Here is a 19,111-nt window from a genome sequence, read left to right on the forward strand (position 1 = left end):
AGTGGCTCGCCAACGTCGTTTTGGTGAAGAAGGCAAACGGAAAATGGAGGATGTGCGTTGACTTCACGGACCTGAATAAGGCGTGCCCAAAGGATTCCTATCCGCTGCCCAGCATCGACGCCCTAGTGGACAGCGCGTCTGGCAGCAAAGTGTTAAGCTTCCTGGACGCCTTCTCAGGTTATAACCAAATCAAGATGCATCCCAGGGACGAGAGCAAAACTGCGTTCATGACTGAAACATGCAGTTATTGCTATAAGGTGATGCCCTTCGGGCTCAAAAATGCGGGCGCCACGTACCAGAGGTTAATGGACAAGGTCCTGGCGCCAATGCTCGGGAGGAATGTATACGCCTACGTAGACGACATGGTGGTGGCGTCGCAGAACAGGATGCAGCACATGGCAGACTTGGAGGAATTGTTCAACACAATATCCAAATACCGCCTCAAGTTGAACCCCGAGAAGTGTGTTTTTGGGGTAGAGGCCGGTAAATTCTTGGGTTTTCTGCTCACCGAGAGGGGGATAGAGGCGAACCCCGACAAATGTGCGGCTATTATTGCCATGCGGAGTCCGACATCGGTAAAGGAGGTTCAACAGTTGACAGGGCAGATGGCGGCGCTCTCGAGGTTTGTTTCCGCCGGAGGAGAAAAGGGGCACCCGTACTTCCAGTGCCTCAAGAGAAACAGTCGCTTTGCATGGACTGAGGAATGCGAAGCGGCTTTCGTTAAACTGAAGGAGTACCTGGCGACGCCTCCGGTTCTCTGCAAACCGGTAACGGGCGTGCCCCTCCGTTTGTATTTTACTGTAACAGATAGGGCCATCAGTTCTGTGTTGGTACAAGAGCAGGACCAGAGTCAGAAGCCCATCTACTTTGTAAGCAAAGCCTTACAGGGAGCCGAGACAAGGTACCAGGCGCTGGAGAAGGCGGCGCTGGCGGTAGTGTTCTCGGCTAGGAGGCTCCGTCATTACTTTCACAGTTTCACGGTGGTGGTAATGACCAACCTCCCCATACAGAAGGTGCTGCAGAAGCCCGATGTGGCAGGAAGAATGGTACGCTGGGCTGTGGAACTGTCGGAATTCGACATATAGTACGAACCTAGAGGATCCATTAAAGGGCAGGTGTACGCGGATTTTGTAGCAGAACTTTCGCCCGGAGGTGAGCAAGAAGTGGAAGCGGGTTCACAGTGGCTGCTCTCGGGTGATGGTTCCTCAAACCAGCAAGGGAGTGGTGCGGGAATAGTGCTGGAAGGACCCGACGGCATACTGATCGAGCAGGCCTTGCGTTTTGCCTTCAAGGCAAGTAACAACCAAGCAGAATACGAAGCCTTGATTGTAGGAATGCTCTTGGCCAAGGAGATGGGCGCACAGAACCTCCTGGTGAAGAGCGACTCCCAGTTGGTCACGGGGCAGGTGTCGGGTGGGTTCCAGGCGAAGGACCCACAGATGGCGGCGTATCTCAAATACGTCCAGTTGTTGAGAGGGGCGTTCAACGCTCTTGAGTTGATACACGTCCCGAGGGAGTAGAATGCCAGAGCTGACCTGCTCGCAAAGCTGGCCAGCTCAGGCAAGGGGGGTAGACAGAGGACAGTGATCCAGGAGACCCTCAAAGCTCCGCGTCGATTCGTGGAAGACAACAGAGTGGATGTCCTCCAGATTTATGCATCAAGGGGAAGGCCGAGGAGTCATTCCTCATTAACTCAAGATACGCAGAGGGCGCCCCGCATCAGTATATACGCGGGTGTGTCTGAGGAAGAGCAGATGCAGGTTTGTGTCCTGTCCACGGGAGACACCTGGATGACGCCCTATAAACGATACCTGGCGGATGGGGCCCTTCCAGTGGACCCTGAAGAGGGTAAGAAAATCAAAAGGAACGCCGTAAGATATACCTTGGTGGATGGGGTGTTGTTCAGGCACGACTTCACTCACCCTATCCTAACATGCGTCAGTGGCGATGAGTGCACCAGGATAATGGTGGAGCTACATGAAGGCATCTGCGGAAGCCATGTAGGAGGAAGATCCTTAGCCTCCAAGGTAATACGCGCAGGTTTTTTCTGGCCAACAGTGAAAGAGGATTGCGCACGGCACGCCCAGCGGTGTAGGCAATGCCAAAAGCACGCCGACTGGCACAAGGTGCCGCCTGAAGAGTTGCGGTCCATATACAGCCCGTGGCCTTTCCACACGTGGGGAATTGACATCCTGGGCCCTTTCCCACTAGCAATCAAGCAGATCAAGTATCTGATCGTCGCCATAGAATACTTCACTAAGTGGATAGAGGCAGAGCCCGTGGCACAAATCACTGCGCATAAGGTACAACATTTTGTGTGGAGAAACATCGTGTGTCGCTTTGGCGTACCCAGGCGCCTGATATCTGACAACGGGACCCAGTTCGCCAGTCAGCAGTTGAGAAATTTGTGCGCTGAAGTGGGAATCAAGCAAGTGTTCGCGTCGGTTGAACACCCCCAGACCAATGGACAAGTAGAGTCAGCAAACAGAGTTCTGCTGAGGGGGTTAAAAAGAAGGTTAGAGAAGGCCAAAGGGGCGTGGGCGGAAGAGGTGCCAAGGATTGTATGGGCATACCACACCACGCCCCAATCCTCTACTATGGAGACGCCTTTCAGTTTGGTGTACGGGTCGGACGCGATGATTCCAGTAGAAATACACGAAAGCTCACCGCGTTTTCAAAACTTTGTGGTGGAGGAATCTAATGAGGAGAGGCGGGTAAACCTGGATCTGCTAGAAGAGGCCAGGGAAAAAGCTAGAATAAAAGCTGAAGCGATGAAGAGAAGAGTGGAGCGGCAATATAGCTCTAAAGTAAAGCCACGACAGTTTCAGGTGGGCGACCTGGTGATGAGGAAAGCTCACCCTTACGAGCTGGAGAATAAGCTGTCTCCTAAGTGGACCGGGCCCTTCAGAGTTACTGAGGCCAAGGGCAACGGTTCGTACAACCTGGAGACTTTAGATGGAGGCCCTATCCCGCGCAGTTGGAATGCAGCCAACTTAAAATTTTATTTTAGTTGATCTATGTAAGCAACATGTAACAGTTTAGTTGAAGGGGACGCTCTTTTTCCCTTTCGGGGGTTTTTTAATGAGGTCACCCTAGTAAATGGAAAAACCAGTTGAGAAAAAGAAGTGCTTTGGTTTTCAGCCATTATTTTCCTTGTTAGAAGTAATGTGATGCGCCGCCCAGGCCATGGCGTCGCCAGGGAAGAAGGCGTCGCCTGGGTCTTGGCGTCGCCCAGAAAGAAGGCGTCGCCCAAGTAAAAGCATGCATCGTTGGCAGAACGAGACGAAAGGAAGTTGCGCGGTATATGAGGCATATGAAAAGTAAAGTGGCGTTGTAAAGAATTATGATATTGAAAAATTGTTGTTACAAGCAATGTTCAGTACAAAATGCAAAAACACAAACAGGCCGCTTCTCAGCGCTCATCAGAGTCATCACAGGAGGAAGGCGAAGCCCCTTTCCCAGCCCGCAGCGCTCGAGTAAGTCGTGTCCTCTTTTCTTGGCTTATTTTCGAACCTGCACAAGGGGAAAAGATGTGTTAGAGACACCATGAAGAAAGACAGGCACAGTTAGAAAGTAACGAAGGCCGAAGTTTCCTAAGGCAGTGCTTCTTACTTATGTACTTCTCAAGAGTCCTAGCATTGAACTCCAAGCTGATCACCGTAGCGGAGTCAAAACCTCCCGCCTCAGCAAGAATCCGGCAAGCTATTTGATCACTTGGAGCCAGATTCTTGAGGGGTTTGGCTTTGAGGGCCTTTTCCTCTCTCACCCAGTACAGCGGAAACCCATCGAGGGCGTCGGGAACAAGATCAGTACAGCAGATCTTGAAGAACCGGCCTTTCCACCCCGTGAACGAGCTTTGGAAGGGTGTGAAGAGAACTCTTCCGGGAACATTGCTGAGAGTTACCCAGAGGTTGTGTCTCTGTCTCTTCACCTCAAAAAAGTGAAGAAAGAGGTCAACCGAGGGTGCACAACCCAGAAACCCAAAGAGGACATCGAAGGCTTTGACAAAGGCCCAGCTGTTGGGATATAACTGGGCTGGAGCCACGCTGATCTCCGTCAGCAGTTCCTTCTCGAACCGGGAGAAGGGTAAGCGCACCCCGATGGTCTTGAACACCACCTGGTAAAAGTAAAAGAAAGGGACCCCGTCGTTCGCTCGTCCGTCTCCACACACTGGCTCCCCCAGAGTGCAAGGGAGCACAGCGATGTCGTCATCGTGCCTCCTCGCGAAGGCCCGATGGTCGTAAGAACACAACTCCCCTTTGTGTTCCCGTACGGCCCTAGTGGAGAGCAAGCATGAACACTCATCAAGAAGTTCACTCGAGGCCCAAGGGTACAAGTCTTTGGGACGGACCCTGGAGGAAGCATCGTGAGAAGACATTCTTTAACAAGATCAAGATGGCTGGAAATGCGAGAGTTGAGCGAGGGAGCAGTTAGAACAGCCCTTTGACAGAGAAGAAAGGGTGCAAGAAGAAAGGGTGCAAGAAGAAAGGGTGCAAGAAGAAAGAACGCAAGTAGGTTATGAAGAGTGAGAAAATGGTGAAGATAGTTCCAGAGTTTGAAGAGTTAAATAAAGCGGTTAGAGCGCCAAACGACGCGAACGGATGCACCGTGCGATTGATACACGTGGCAAAAGGTGAAAGGATGACGCTGGCACCACTGGTTTAAATCAGAAAACGTCGTATCAGCAGAATATCCAGTGGTACGATGCGCCGTCGAAAATGAGCCAGGGGTACAGCAGGAGTCAGAAAATGAAATGACTAGATACCCCGCCGACCATGTAAGCAGCGCCACGTGGATCAAGTCGAATGACAGAAGGTCCCATCAGCTGTACAAGGAGCGCCACGTGGATGGCACAGGCAAAGCCTTGAGCTCTTCGCTGTTATCAGGCGTTGACCAAGGCAAGAATTAAAGTCAATGTCAAAGTAAAGGTAACGCCCGAGGCGTTGCCAGGAAAGACGTAAAGGGCGACGACAGACGAGAAGTCGCGGGCGTCGCCAACCCAGATACCGACTGGCGTTACCTCCCCGATACCCACAGGTAGGAAAGACTGAGGAGGGAGAAGAAATCAGAGAAAGGCAAAGTTAGTTGCAGGCGTCGCCTCCCCGATACCCACAGGTAGGAAAGACTGTGGAGGGAGACGAGACCGTCAAACGCCAGCGAGTCACTGGCAGGGTGTTCCCCGATACCTATGGGCAGGAAAGACCATGGAGGGAACAAAAACCCCACAGCACTCAGCGTTTTAGACACCCGGGGACGATACGGTGCTGCTTTGGCAGGCCTCTCCTTAGGCGTGGGCGCCGAGTGTTAAAAGATCAAAGAAAGAGCCTTTCGGTATCAGAGTCGTCCCGTGGACGATACGGCGCCACTTAGTGAGCCTCTCCATGGGCGTAAGGGTTGGCGAGCGACCTTACCCCATCATACCAAACCGCCCAACGAAGTGTGAGAAACGGGCAGAATACAGATAAAATAAGTAAAGCGTGTGAAGGGAAAAGATGAGAACGAGATCGCATAGGCGGAGTCGTATGTGAAAAAGAAATAAGGACAACCATGCGAATGTCCCGAATCAGTAACAAGAGTGTGGATAGTTCAAAGAATTACAAGTTTTTGGCAGATGAAATTAAAAAGCGAAGGTAACGAATGAAGAGTTAAGCTTGAAGAGGAAGGTGGCGGATGAGGGGCAGCAGTTCAGTCGTTCAAATCCATGGGCACGACCTTCCCGTCGACTACGTGGTGTGTGGGGTCGCAGTTTGAAAGGTTGACGCCGGGATTCTCGCAGGACGCCTGGGACAGGGCTTCTTGGAACCCCTCCTCGAAGGTGCCCGCCATCTCCTGGATAAGGGACTTTTTCTCCTTCTCCAGCTCCTCAATGGCGGCGTCTCCGGAGGCCACCTGCTTCTCCAGAGCCTCTTTCTCCACACGAAGCCGGCTAACCTCGACCTGCAGTTCGTCGTAGTCAACTCGGAGAAGGTCCATAGCTTTGGCCTGCGTGGCCATTTCCTCCTCTATCCGTTCCACCTTGGCAGTTTGTTCACAGCAGCGGTCCTTCAGGTCCTTTTGGGTTTCCGCGTCTGCTTTGACCAATTCCTGAAGACCCGCTACCTGTACTTGGAGAGCAACTTCACGAGCGTAGAAGTCAGCCTGGAGCTCCAAGGCCTCTGCCAATTTCCCCTCAGCTTCTGCCCTGGACTCTTGTGCTTGTTTCAGAGAGGAACAATAAGCCTCGTTCTGGCGTCCCAGGGCCTTCATCTCCTCCTCCAGGGTGGTTGCTTTCGTTTCCAAGGCCTGGAGGGTTTGGGTTTGCAAGACAGCGTTTCTGGCCTGGGAGCGCCATTCAAGAGCCACCGCCAAGAAGGCCCCCAAATAGAAAGGCATACCTTCCCTCCTGTCGGTACCTTCCGGCATAGTCCCGCCACTGAAACCCCTCATCAGATGCATGATTGGAGGGGGGATGCCAATGAAGTCGGGGGCGGCAGCGTCGGGAACCGGGGAAGCAGTGGTTTCTGGCGGCAGCAGAGGCGGCGCAGATTCAGCACCTTCGCCCCTTTCCTCTTGGAGAATCATAGGAGGGAGTGAGGTTGCGCTTGGAGGGTTGTCCATAAAGGGGTTCCCTCCCTGCGGCGGCGTCCCTACCAAAAGAGGAACCCGCGCGGATTTTCTCCTCCTGAAGGGTGCCACGCCTTCTGATTCCTCATCATCTGACAGAATCTCCAAAACCCTTTTTCCTTTGTCAAGGGGGGTTGGAGCCGGTGACGAGGCCGCAGCTAGGGGCACAGCGGCGATAGGCGAAGGAGAGTTGGGAGTTGGAAGCACGTCGGAGCCAGGTGGAGACGTCGGAGATGGGCTAGAAGCACCTTCAGCAGTTATTGGAGGCGGCGGTGTCGGAGCCGGCGGGAGAATCGGATTGGCAGCAGGGCTGGAGGAGGCGCCTGCCTTGGCGGCACGAGCCTCCTTCAGTGCTTTCGCCAACATTATTCTTTTGGAAGTACCCATCACCGATCCTACATCAAGACAGGCCAAACAACAAGGATTAGCACTGGAGCGGTTATGAGGATTCGCAATACGGGAAGAGATGCGAAATGCAAGTAACATTGTGCAGTGAAAAACGGTAATGCAGATAACTATAGCAACTAATGCATCATAAATCGCCAAGAACAGATACCGAAGTATGTAGAAAGCCCATGGGCATTGAATTCGTTCGCGATGAGCTTGGCGGTATCAAAGATTATTCCCAATCCCGCCAAGGCTTTGCATATATCCCGGTCAGGCGGGGCAAGTTCGTCCAGAGCCAAGGGCTTCATAGTTATGGGCTTGTCTGTCCAGTACAGGGGAAAGCCCTCTAGAATAGTAGGATCGCGCTTGGTCGTGCGTACCTTGAAAAATTTCCCCTTCCAGCCTTTGAACGAATTCTGGAAGAGCGTCAGGATGATGCGCCCGGCGATGCCAGAAAAGCTCATCCAGAGACTTTTCCCTTGTTTCTTTACCTCGAAGAAGTGAAGAAAAACGTCCACAGAGGAGGGAACTCCTAGGTAGCCGCAGAGAATTTGGAACCCCCTCACGAAAGCCCAACTGTTGGGATGGAGTTGGGCGGGAGCAGTGTTTATCTCTGTCAATAGCTCTTTTTCGAAGGGAGTTAGGGGCAGACGCAGGCCCACCCTTTTCAACACCATCTGGTAGAGGAAGAAGAAAGCGCATCCCCCAGTATCCCGTGAGTCCGCGCAAACGGGTATCCCAGGACTTGGGAGTCATGACTCTTGTGGAAAGCATTGAAATTATAGAGGGCAGGGTCTCCCCTGTGGGCCTCCACGTCCTCAACGGAGTTCAGGAGAGAACATTCGTCTAGAAGTTCGTCGGGGGCCCAGTCATATTCGTCCTTATAATGAGACTTGGGGAGCGGGGGAGGCGCGGTGGTCTTGGTTTTTGCCATCAACACCAATGCTGAAGATCAAAAGAGAAAGAAAGGGTTCAGAGAAAAGGGGTTTGGAGAGAAGAAAAGGGGAAAATGGAAGAACCCTAGGAGCGCCCTACCCGCAAAAGAACGAAGGGAAACAAGAGGAATAACGAAGCATACAAGCAACATCCAGAGAAATGCGGTAATATGGACAGTCCCAGGCAGTTCATACAGTAAAGAGAATCATCAAGGAGGGAAAAACCGTACCTTTGGAGGCAGTAGGAGAGCGCAGGAAGGAGAGAATGGCGATTGCAGAGAAAGGGGTTTTGAAGGCGATGAACAGTGCGGAATTGCAGAGTGAATGAATGTAACAGTAGAGTGAGCGCGGGGTTTGGGGTAACTTAAACGTTACATTTCGTAACCCAAGAGGCGCAAATTGAGGGCCGCCGGATCGAGCCACGCGTCAGGGGAAGCGCAAAGGTCTCTAAAGGAGGGCCACGCGATGGGCCACGTGGCGCGCGATAAGGGTAGCCCAAAAGGTGTAATCATCCCCATTGCAGGGAATGTCCAATCGGTCATTAAGAATACCCCTGTGGTTCAGATAATGTCTCGTCAGTAATTCGAAAATTTGCTGAGTCAGCAGAGAATGACACGTCATCAAGAAAGCACGTGGATGGCGGGGGCAAGGCTTTAGTCTTTGCGCTGAAGACAAGTCTTCGACTTAAGACTGGGGGGCTTGTGTACCGTCCCGTATCAAGGCGTTGACTAAGTCAAGGTCAAAGTCAACAACTGGAAAGTCAAAGTCAGCTCGAGGTGTCGCCCAGATGTAGAGACGCCAAGAGGAAGCGTCGCCAAGGCAGGACAAGACGTCGCTAAGGCAAGGCGTCGCCTAAGCGAAGGCGTCGCCTAGAGGAAGGCGTCGCCTAGGTGAAGGCGTCGCCCAGGTGAGGGCGTCGCCAGGTTAAACAGTGTAAAAGCAAGGCAATCACGGTGTCGTTCCCCGATACCCATGGGTAGGAAAGACCATGGAGGGAGCGACGTCGTGGGAAAGCCTCAGGTCCCGATATCTCGGGAAAGTGATAAAGAGAAGGAAAAGGTGGCTCCAAGGCCATAGTAATAGTACCAGTGAAGGGCAGCCTGACTCGCGAAGTACCCCTGCCGCCCCAGAGACTCCTTCGGGACAGATACGACCCAAGAGGAAGGTCACGCCCAGGATAACCGGGTGCAGGGTGTGAGAGGAAGGCAGATACGCTCTCAGAGTAAGTGGCTAGATACTTGGGGGCATGAGTTGGCACCCAAAAAGCCACCCCTAGCGCAGTAGCACTCCCAAGCAGGAGGACCCACACGTAGAAACGTCCCCAGATGGGCAGAAACGCCCCCAGATGGGGTCAAGGCGTCGTGAGGCCCTCCACGTATATGACAGCAATGCCGGAATAGAAACACTCTCTAGTCAGGTGCCAGGTAATTAAAGATATTCAATACAGTTTCCCTTTTTGGCATTCAGGTACTATTATGGCTCCCAAGCGTTTCAACGTCTTAAATGCGCTACGTTTCATAATTAAGCGCTTTAATGAGCGCGTTACGTTTGAGTTTAAAAGCACTTTAAGGCGCTTTAAATGCTGGGGGCAGTTTAAATAGCGCGGAGAATGTCGGAAAAAGGGTTGGAACCTTTGGCAAATTTACGAGAGACTCTCTGGTTGCTTGCCCGTGCTTTAGGATTACGTACAAGTGATTGGAGAATATTTTTGCCTGAAGGAGACAACACACACACATATACACAGTTTTTTTACCACCCTTCAGAGTGCCACACGCGGTGCTCAGATACGTGGGTGGACAGTTTTTTGGTGTTTCTTGCTGGCTGACTTGAGCGTCGGAGTGCAAACGGCCGCTAGGGCGCCTCTTTGTCCTCCTTTTTGCAGGAATTTGCAGGCAACTAGTGGGAAGGAGATCTTAGTTGACGATTGAGGCCACGCACGAAGACGTCCAGGTCAACCGGACGGAACATTAAGTATGAGCCCCGAGGCCCGATCAAGGGGCAAATCTTTGCAGATTTCGTGGTCGAGCTCTCATCTGAGGCGACACGAGTAGAAGGGGACTACTTCCGTTGGGTACTTTCAGTGGATGGATCGTCGAACCAGCAGGGCAGCGGTGCTGGAGTCATTTTGGAAGGACCCAACGGCGTGCTGATAGAACAATCTTTGAGGTTCGCCTTCAAAGCCAGTAACAATCAAGCAGAGTATGAGGCGCTGATCGCCGGGATTTTACTGGCCAAAGAGATGGGGGGCCAGGGTGTTGATGGCTAAGAGTGACTCGTTGCTAGTCACAGGGCAAGTAACAGGCGAGTTCCAGGCTAAAGATCCACAAATGGCGGCTTACCTGGAGTATGTGCAGGAATTGAAGAGTTCCTTTGCCTCCTTTGAAGTAGTGCATGTGCCCAGAGAACAGAATGCCCGAGCTGACTTGCTAGCTAAGCTCGCCAGTTCAGGCAAGGGGGGTAGGCAGAGGACGGTGATTCAAGAAACTCTGAAGACGCCGAGAGCATTTGTGGCAGATCACCTGGTTCTTTAGATAAGCAAGTCGACGGAGAAAGCAGCGAGAAGCCATAAGTCCCTGACGCAAGAAACTTTGAGATCGCCGAGAATTAGAGCATGCCGAGGAGAGAAGGTGAACATGACGCAGGTCTGCGCTATCCATGAGCCAGACACCTGGATAACACAGTACAAGCGGTGCCTGGTAGATGGCCTTCTCCCGCTGGATCCGACAGAGGCTAGGAAGGTAAAGAAAAATTCTAGCAAGTACACAATGATCGATGGCGAGTTGTACAGGTTTGGGTTCACTCACCCACTCCTGGAATGTGTGTATGGTGAGAAATGCACGAGGATTATGGCAGAGCTCCATGAAGGTATATGCGGAAGCCACGTCGGGGGTCGAGCTCTGGCCGCAAGGACCCTCCGTGCAGGTTACTACTGGCCAACGATGAGAGAAGATTGCAAGAAGTATGCACAGTGTTGCAAACAATGCCAACAGCACGCCGATTGGCACAAGACGCCTCCCGAGGAGTTGAAGTCGATCTACAGTCCTTGGCCGTTTCATACGTGGGGAATTGACATCCTGGGACCTTTCCTAATGGCGATCAGGCAAATGAAGTACTTGGTGGTGGCAATTGAGTATTTCACCAAGTGGATCGAAGCAGAACCAGTGGCCCAGATGCACACAAGATCGAAGGATTTGTGTGGAAGAACATTGTGTGCCGGTTTGGTGTGTCCAAGCGCTTGGTGTCAGACAACGGGACTCAGTTTGCAAGTCACCTGTTGAAGAAGCTGTGCGAAGGGGTGGGAATTCAACAAGTGTTTGCATCCGTCGAGCACCCTCAGACAAATGGCCAAGTAGAGTCAGCTAATCGCGTGTTGCTGAGAGGATTGAAGAGAAGGCTCGAGAAAGCCAAGGGAAGCTGGGCTGAGGAGGTACCCCGTATAGTCTGGGCGTACCACACCACCGAACAGTCAGGAACCCATGAGACCCCGTTCAGCTTGGCCTATGGGTGTGATGCAATGATTCCAGTAGAAATTCAGGAGAGCTCACCGAGATTCCAGAACTTCGTAGAGGAAGACTCGAATGAAGAGAGAAGGCTGAACCTGGATCTACTGGATGAGGTTAGGGAAGAGGCGAGACTGAAAGCTGAGGCGGTGAAGAGAAGGATTGAACGAAGATACAACTCGAAGGTGATGCCGAGGCAGTTTAGAAAAGGCGACCTGGTGATGAGGAAAGCCCACCAGTACGAGATGGAGAATAAACTGTCGCCCAAGTGGACGGGGCCGTTCAGAATAACCGAGGCGCTCGGGAACGGCGCCTACCGCTTAGAGACATTGGAAGGAGGGGCGATTCCTCGCACTTGGAACGCCACGCACCTGAAGTTGTATTACAGTTGAGAAGCTTTGTAAGTAAAGACAAACACAAAGTTATATTACAATATCTCTGTTAAAACAGTTTGAAGGGGGCACTCTTTTTTCCCTAAGGAGGGTTTTTAATGAGGCCGCCCAATAAAAGAAAAGTTTTCGAGGTTCAAAGGTGTTTTAGATTGCGTGCTTGTTGTTTCAGAAAGTTTTGAAGAAAGACCTTGTCACTTATATGTGATTTAAGGCAAGTAAAGATATATTGCATGCTTTCTAAAAGGTTTTAAGTCCTCATCGTCTTTCGGCGATCGGAGGCATCAGTTAAAGTTTTAAAGTCCTCATCGTTTTTCGGCGATTGAAGGCATCAGTTAAAGTTTTAAGTCCTCATTGTCTTTCGGCGATCGGAGGCACCAGTTAAAAGACCTCAACGCCCTCACGCGTCCTGAGGCGAGTTAAAGACCTCCTCGCTATCGAGCGAGTGCAGGCGAGGAAGAGCGAAAAGTCCTCAGTGTTTCTGGGGGCGAGAAGATGTAACCCCTGGTGCAATGTGGAGGCACCAGTGAAAAGTCCTCAGTGTTTCTGGGGGGGAGGAGATGTAACCCTTAGGGCAATGTGGAGGCACCAGTGAAAAGTCCTCAGTGTTTCTGGGGGGGAGGAGATGTAACCCCTGGGGCAATGTAGAGGCACGATTTAAAGACCTTCTCGCCTATGAGCGAGTTCAGGCGAGTTAAAGACCTTCTCGCCTATGAGCGAGTCAAGGCAAGATAAAATCCTTCTCGTCTCGAACGAGTTCAGGTATGGTGTTAAGGGTGGAAGAAGTTTGGAAGGTGGCTAAGGTAGGTTCAAAGAGAGCGCCTAGCCACCCGGTCTCTTGTTCTGAAGTTCAGGAAGGTAGAGAAGGATCCGAAAGGCGCCTCTACCCCCAGATAAAAGAACAATGGCCAAGGTGAAGCCAGAAAGAAGCTAGTATCGCCAAGAGTCTTTGGCGACCAGAAAAAGTTCAAACAGCGGCAAGAAAGTTAAAGACCCGTTTTAATGAAGCAAATCGGGTGAAGCGATGTTTTAAGCCAGTAGTTGAGTTAAAGTTCGTTGCTTGAGGAGTGATTTTGCGCTAAGGTTCATTGCCTTAAGATTACAAGTTTTAAAAGCGATTATTATTTGAAGTCGAAGCGGTTCTAAGTAGTTAAGTATATGCTCACGCTTACAAAATCGCTAAGTTAGTTTCTTGAAGAAAAGTTAAAGCAGCTAAAGAAGTTATAAGAAGGAAAACCAAGACTTTGTCCTTAAAAGTAAATATCAGTTCAGAGCTCGTGTACAAGAAAATATGAAGTTTTTTACAAATTATATACAAAGAGAAAGCACAAAGACAGCGGATGGAGGGAATTGATCAGTCTTCAGCGGGAACCACTTTCCCATCCACTACTTCGTTGTCAAGGGACACCATGCTAAGGTCCAGATCGGGGAACAAGTAGGCGAACTGCTCCCGTGCAACCTCGAATCCAGCAGCCAGAATTTGGGCAGAACTCAGATTAAGTTCTTCAATCTGCTTCTTGAGTTCTTCAGTTTGTTCCTTCAGCCCTTTATTCTGCTGCTCCAGCTCTTCAACTTGCTTCTTGAGTTTTTCGTTGGTTTCTTGAGCCTGGAGAAGGTCTTCAGCAACCTTCTTGGATTCTGCTTGCACCTGGCCCAGCTCAGCAGCAAGCCCCCCTTTTTCCTTGTTGGCTTCGGCAAGGTCAGCCATGGCGTCATCCCTTGCTTTCTCCACCTTACCAAGGAAGACCTCTCGGTCGGCTGACCTTTGCTCCAATTTCTTCACCTTGGCGGCGTCGGTTTTAACGAGGGCCTCCAGGTCAGCCACCTGACGCGATAAGGCTTAATCTTGCTCTCCAGCTCGATTTTCTCTTGTGCCAAGAGTTGTACCTTATGGCGCAGATCGGTAGCTTCCTTACGCGCCACCCGGAGTTCAGTGCTCATTGCGTCTTCTACTCGGGAATGTTCAATCTCCGCGAGTGTCAGATTACAGGACAACTTCTCTGCCTCGATTCTTATAGTGCTGTTTTAAGTTCAAAGGGCGTAGAGGTCGTCCTGGAGCTTCCTGGTGGAGCTCTCCACAGCTCTAGAGATAATGGTGGGGAAGTCTTCTGCCATCATCTTCAACTTGGCAGAGAAAGGCTCCCACATCCTCTTAACCTCGATGGAGAGACCTGCTTGTGGAGGCTCCGGGTGGACCTGTTGCTGGCTTTCGTCGCCACCTTCTTTAGTTGGCTCTTCAGTAGGCGCTTCTGGGTGTGGTGGCGACGTCGGGGATTCGGTAATTAGAATCGGAGAGTTGTGGGCGACGTCATCCCCGATTGGAGCAATGTTGGCGGTTGAGGCATTTGAAGGAGGACCCCCTCCAGCTGATACAAAACGCGTGGAGGCGCTTGGGGGGTCCTCCATGAAGTTCTGCTCGGGGGCCTCAACCGCAGGTGGCGCAGTTGCCAATGGAATGGCTTGGACTGGTGAGGTAGGAGCTGGTTGGGGTGGAGATGCTGGAGGAGGGGCAGGCGTAGATGGCGGCGTTGATGTTGGAAGAGGGGGTGGTGCAGGTGGTGAAGAGGGTGCCACCCTCTTCCTCTTCGTGACAAGGCCATCTTCAGTTGCCTCGTCGTCCTCCTCTTCCTCCTCGTGGACTACCTGGGGGGCTTTCCTTTTGGGTCTCCTGAGGACCAGTTTCTTGCGTTGGGCGGCGGTTTGGACATCGGAAGGAGCTGGGCCCCTGGGTGGCGATCTGCCTTGAGCAACGGCGATCTCCACCATAGAGTTTGGCACTGTTTGAGAGCCCGTTGCCAATTTGTGGGTTCGGGCGAGCGCCCTCAATTCAGCAAGCTTGCCCCGCCCCAACATGTTATCTGCATAGAGTGAAAATGCAGGGGTTAGCTCAGAAAGAAGATAAATGCATAAGACAGTATGCAACCAAGCAGACAAATAGTGCAGAAAAATAAAGGAAAACTTAAATGTTCTAACCTATTCGAATTTCGAGTTGGTCCTCGAAGAACTCGAAGCATATGAGTGTGGTGGTGAGGAAGGTGAAGTTGGCGTCCGCCACACTCTTCCAAAAGAAGCAGAGATCTCTGTCCAAAGCGCCCATGCTATCAGGACTTCTGGGTCTCCTGAAGCTGCTTTTGGACTCTTTGTTCCCCTTGTTTACCCAGTACAAGGGGAAACCGTCGAGTAGGGAGGCGTCCTTGTCGTTGGGGCGCACTTGGACGAACTTTCCCTTCCAGTCTTTATAGGATTGCTGGAAGATGGAGAGGATCGACCTCCCAGCAATCCCATTCAAGCTTACCCACAGGCGGTCTCCTGGGTGCTTGGCTTCAAAAAGAAATAAGAATACATCTACAGATGCTGGCAACCCAGATGGTCGCACATGACTTGGAACGCTCGCACAAACGCCCAAGCTGTTGGGATGGAGCTGGGCGGCGGCGATGTTGAGCTCAGTGAGAAGCTCCCTCTCGAAACGAGTAAAGGGAAAATTTAGTTTCACCTTCTTGAACAGAGTTGTGTAAACGAAGCAGAAGGGCCCATCGTTGCTCGCCTTGTCATCGGCGCAAACTGGCAGGTCGAGGGGGCAAGGCAGCACCGTCATCTTCTCGTCGTGCTCCTTGTGGAATGTTTGGTGAGGCTCATCCCCCTTCGTCAACCGCAGAACTGCCCCAGCAATATTTACAGAAGACGTTTCCCTCAGCAAGGTCGAGTTGGCCCAGGGATATAATTTTTTGAAGTCTGGTGGGGGAACGGAGGCTCCTCCGGTGACAGGCGGAGTAGCCTGGGCCAGGTTGGGGCGGGAAGGTGCAGGCCTCTCAGCCTGAGAAGATGAAGCGCCGCGTGCTCGCGGTGGGTCGTGTGCTTGTGAGGAAGGGTTTCGTGATGAAGGTGGAGGATTTGGGGTGGATTTGGGGTGATCTTTGAGCGAGTCATTGTTGAAACTGCAAAGGAAGAAGAAAAGGAAGAATGATCAGGGTTCGCAGAGGCTGACTCGATCATAAGGAAAGGGTGAAAAACGAACGAACGTAGGTTCGTTGTGAAAGTTAACGAAGCCCTAAGTTACGAAGAAGGAGAAATAGCAAAAACAACCCACAACGTATGCACCAGACAGTTAAAATGCAGGAAAAACCAGCAGAAGAAGGAAAGGAAGTACCTTTTTATGATCGGAAAGGCAATGAAAGATGTTGGTGATTCAGAATGATGAAGAACACTGAGAGCTATTTTGCAGAAGAGAGTTGGAGCGTCAAAGAATGCGAGGAAAGAGATGGAACAGTGAAACGAAAATGAGTTTAAGGGTTTTTTCGAAATGGGTTTGGGAAGCGCAAACGTTAACTGAAGGTAACCGTTGATGAAGCCACGTGTCGAGCGATGGGTGAGGGGTTTAGTGGAGCGTCAGAGGGGCAGAAAGTACAACCGCTTGGAATTCTGCGTCAGTGCCACGTAGATCGGTGTTGACGTGACTCTTTTAGTCTTTTCGCTGGACAAGTCTTCGCTTAAGACTAGGGGGCTTGTGTACCGCCCTGGTAGTCGGAAGTAATGACGTGGCACCAAGCTACAGTATAGGCGTGTTGGCACAAGGCGCCAGATTTACAGAAGGGAAGGAAGTCGGGGGGCTCGTGAAGTCGCCAGTTATGAAGCTGGCGTGCTCCGATCTCTGGCATACCAGAACCGGCGATCACCCAGTTGAAGATGAAGTCGCCAGATGTAATCTCAGGCGACCAAGCGGTTGGAGATCGCCAGAGCAAGCACATCACCGAAGATGAAGGTGGTGCAGATTATGAAGGCGGCCGGCGAGACCACAGGGAAGGTGTACGAAGGCACCCTAACTCGCCAATTCCAGTAGAGATCGCACTCCCAAGTTAGCTATGCACTGGGCAGTACCATGCATAAGTAACTTAGCCAAAAGAGAGTCAGAAGCAGCGCCCAAGTCAAGGAGGCTCCAGATGATGGCACGTGTACGACTGGATGTGAGCCATGTGTCCAGGTCTGTAACTGCCAGTAGAGAGAAAGTGACCAGGTATTTAAGGGTTTCTCAACGAACTTTCGAGGTACGCACATTCAGATTATACTCTTTACGCTTGCGAGTTCCTGAGCATACTGTGAGAGAGAACATTGCACGGCTCCTTGAGAGTTCTTGAGTGTTTTTGCTCTTAGTATTTGGTGGTTCGGTCACTGACTTGGGCGTTGGAGTGCGATCGGCCGCAGCGGCGCTGCTCTGTTCTTTTGTAGGTTCTTGAGGTGGATATTGAAGAAGGACGGAGGTTTGAAGCGGTGCACACGTCGATCCAGGTTTGACGAGGCAAGTTCCAACGTTCTGGTCAACAGGCAGGATCAATTAGTTAATAATATGTTTACTGTACCGCCCTGGAAGTCGGAAGTGATGACGTGGCACCAAGCCACAGAGTAGGCGTGTGGATAAGGCGCCAGAGTGCCAGAAGGGAAGGAAGTCGGGTGGTTCGTGTAATCGCCAGTTATTAAGTTGGCGTGCTCCGATCTTCAGCATGCCAGGCGATCGCCCAGTTGAGGATAAAGTCGCCAGATGTGAACTCAGGCGACCAGGTGATTGGAGATCGCCAGAACAAGCACATCGCCGAGGATGAAGGTAGTGCAGATTATGAAGGCGACCGGCGAGACCACAGGGAAGGTGTACGAGAGCACCCTAACTCGCCCGTTCCAGTAGAGATCGCACTCTTAAGTTAGCTATGCACTGGGCAGAACCATGCATAAGTAACTTAGCCAAAAGGAGAGTCAGAAGAAGCGCCCAAGTCAAGGAGGCTCCAGATGATGGCACGTGTACGACTGGATGCGAGCCACGTGTCCAGGTCTGTAACTGCCAGGAGAGAGAAAGTGACCAGGTATATAAGAGTTCTCAACGAACTTTATGAGGTACGCACGTTCAGAATACACTCTTTACGCTTGCGAGTTCAAGAGCACACTGTGAGAGAGAACATTGCACGGTTCCTTGAGATTTCTTGAGTGTTCTTGCTCTTAGTATTTGGTGGTGCTGTCACTGACTTGGGCGTTGGAGTGCGATCGGCCGCAGCGGCGCCGCTCTGTTCTTTTGCAGGTTCATGAGGTGGATCTCGAAGGAGAACGGAAGCTTGAAGCGGTGCACACGTCGATCCTTTGACGAGGCAGTTTCCAGCGTTCTGGTCAACAGGCAGGATCATCCGGCGCCCACCGTGGGGCCGTGTAAAACTTGCTCCCATCCACAGCGTGAGTTCTTGGAGGTTTTCGATGTTTTCTGCGTGGTTGTGTGCTGGTGCAACCATCGTTCGTTGTTTGCTTGAGATTCGTTCGGTGGAGTGAGGTTTTTCTGCTGTTTACGCGTGATTTGTTCGGTGGAGTTGAGTTCTTGCGATCGTTTGGTTATCCGCGGGAAAAGCGGTGGTTTCTGGTGGAGTTGCAAGTTTGTTTGAAGGTTTGCGGTGTTTTCGAGTTTTCTTGCGGAGTTTCGCACAGTTTTTTTCGGTTGATCGCTGAGTCGATCGTAGCTGAAGTAAGTGTCGTTCGCTGCATTCTGTGATTCGCTGAGTTTCATGAGAAAAATGAGAAGCAATCGTTCAAGTCCAGTTGCGCCCGTCGCTGCTGAAGGCGCCGCAGCCATGACCATGGCACAGATGGCAGAGATGATGCGTTCGTTGCAGGCAACTGTGGAAGCCTCGCGCATAGAACAGGCGAGAATGCATGAAGACCTGGTCGCCTCTCGCGCCAGGAATGAGGAGCTCAGCAAGGTGACTGAGGAGCTGCGCCAAGCTCTTCAGGAGCAGCAAGGGCGTTCTTCCGCTGAAGAGGTTGCGCCGTCGTCGCCACCTCGTGTTTTTCCCATGCCTTTTGTTCAGGCGATTACTGACACGCCTATTCCTGCAAGCGTGGTTCCGGTTAAGGCTGTTTTCACCGGCGTGGAGGATCCTGAAGCTCATCTCACCACGTTCCATACGCAGATGATGCTGTCAGGGGGATCAGACGCCGTGTATTGCAAGATGTTCGTGAGCACGCTCCAGGGAACGGCGCTGGAATGGTTTGTGAGCCTGCCTAACGGTTACGTAACCAGTTTTCAACAGTTCTCGAAGATTTTCGTCGAGCAGTACATCGTGAATAAGGCACCGCCCAGGGTGTCTTATGATTTGTTCGATATAAGGCAATATCAGGGAGAGTCCCTCAGAGACTACCTGAATCGCTTTGGGGCGCAGATGGTCAGATCGCCGGCCAAAGATGAAGAAATGCTGGTCTATGCATTCAAGAAGGGCGTGCTGCCGGGACCATTCTGCGAGGCGTTGATCAGGACACACCCCGCCACGTT

Source organism: Phaseolus vulgaris, chromosome 10 (genome assembly GCF_000499845.2).
Source record: "Phaseolus vulgaris cultivar G19833 chromosome 10, P. vulgaris v2.0, whole genome shotgun sequence".
Lineage (NCBI taxonomy): Eukaryota > Viridiplantae > Streptophyta > Magnoliopsida > Fabales > Fabaceae > Phaseolus > Phaseolus vulgaris.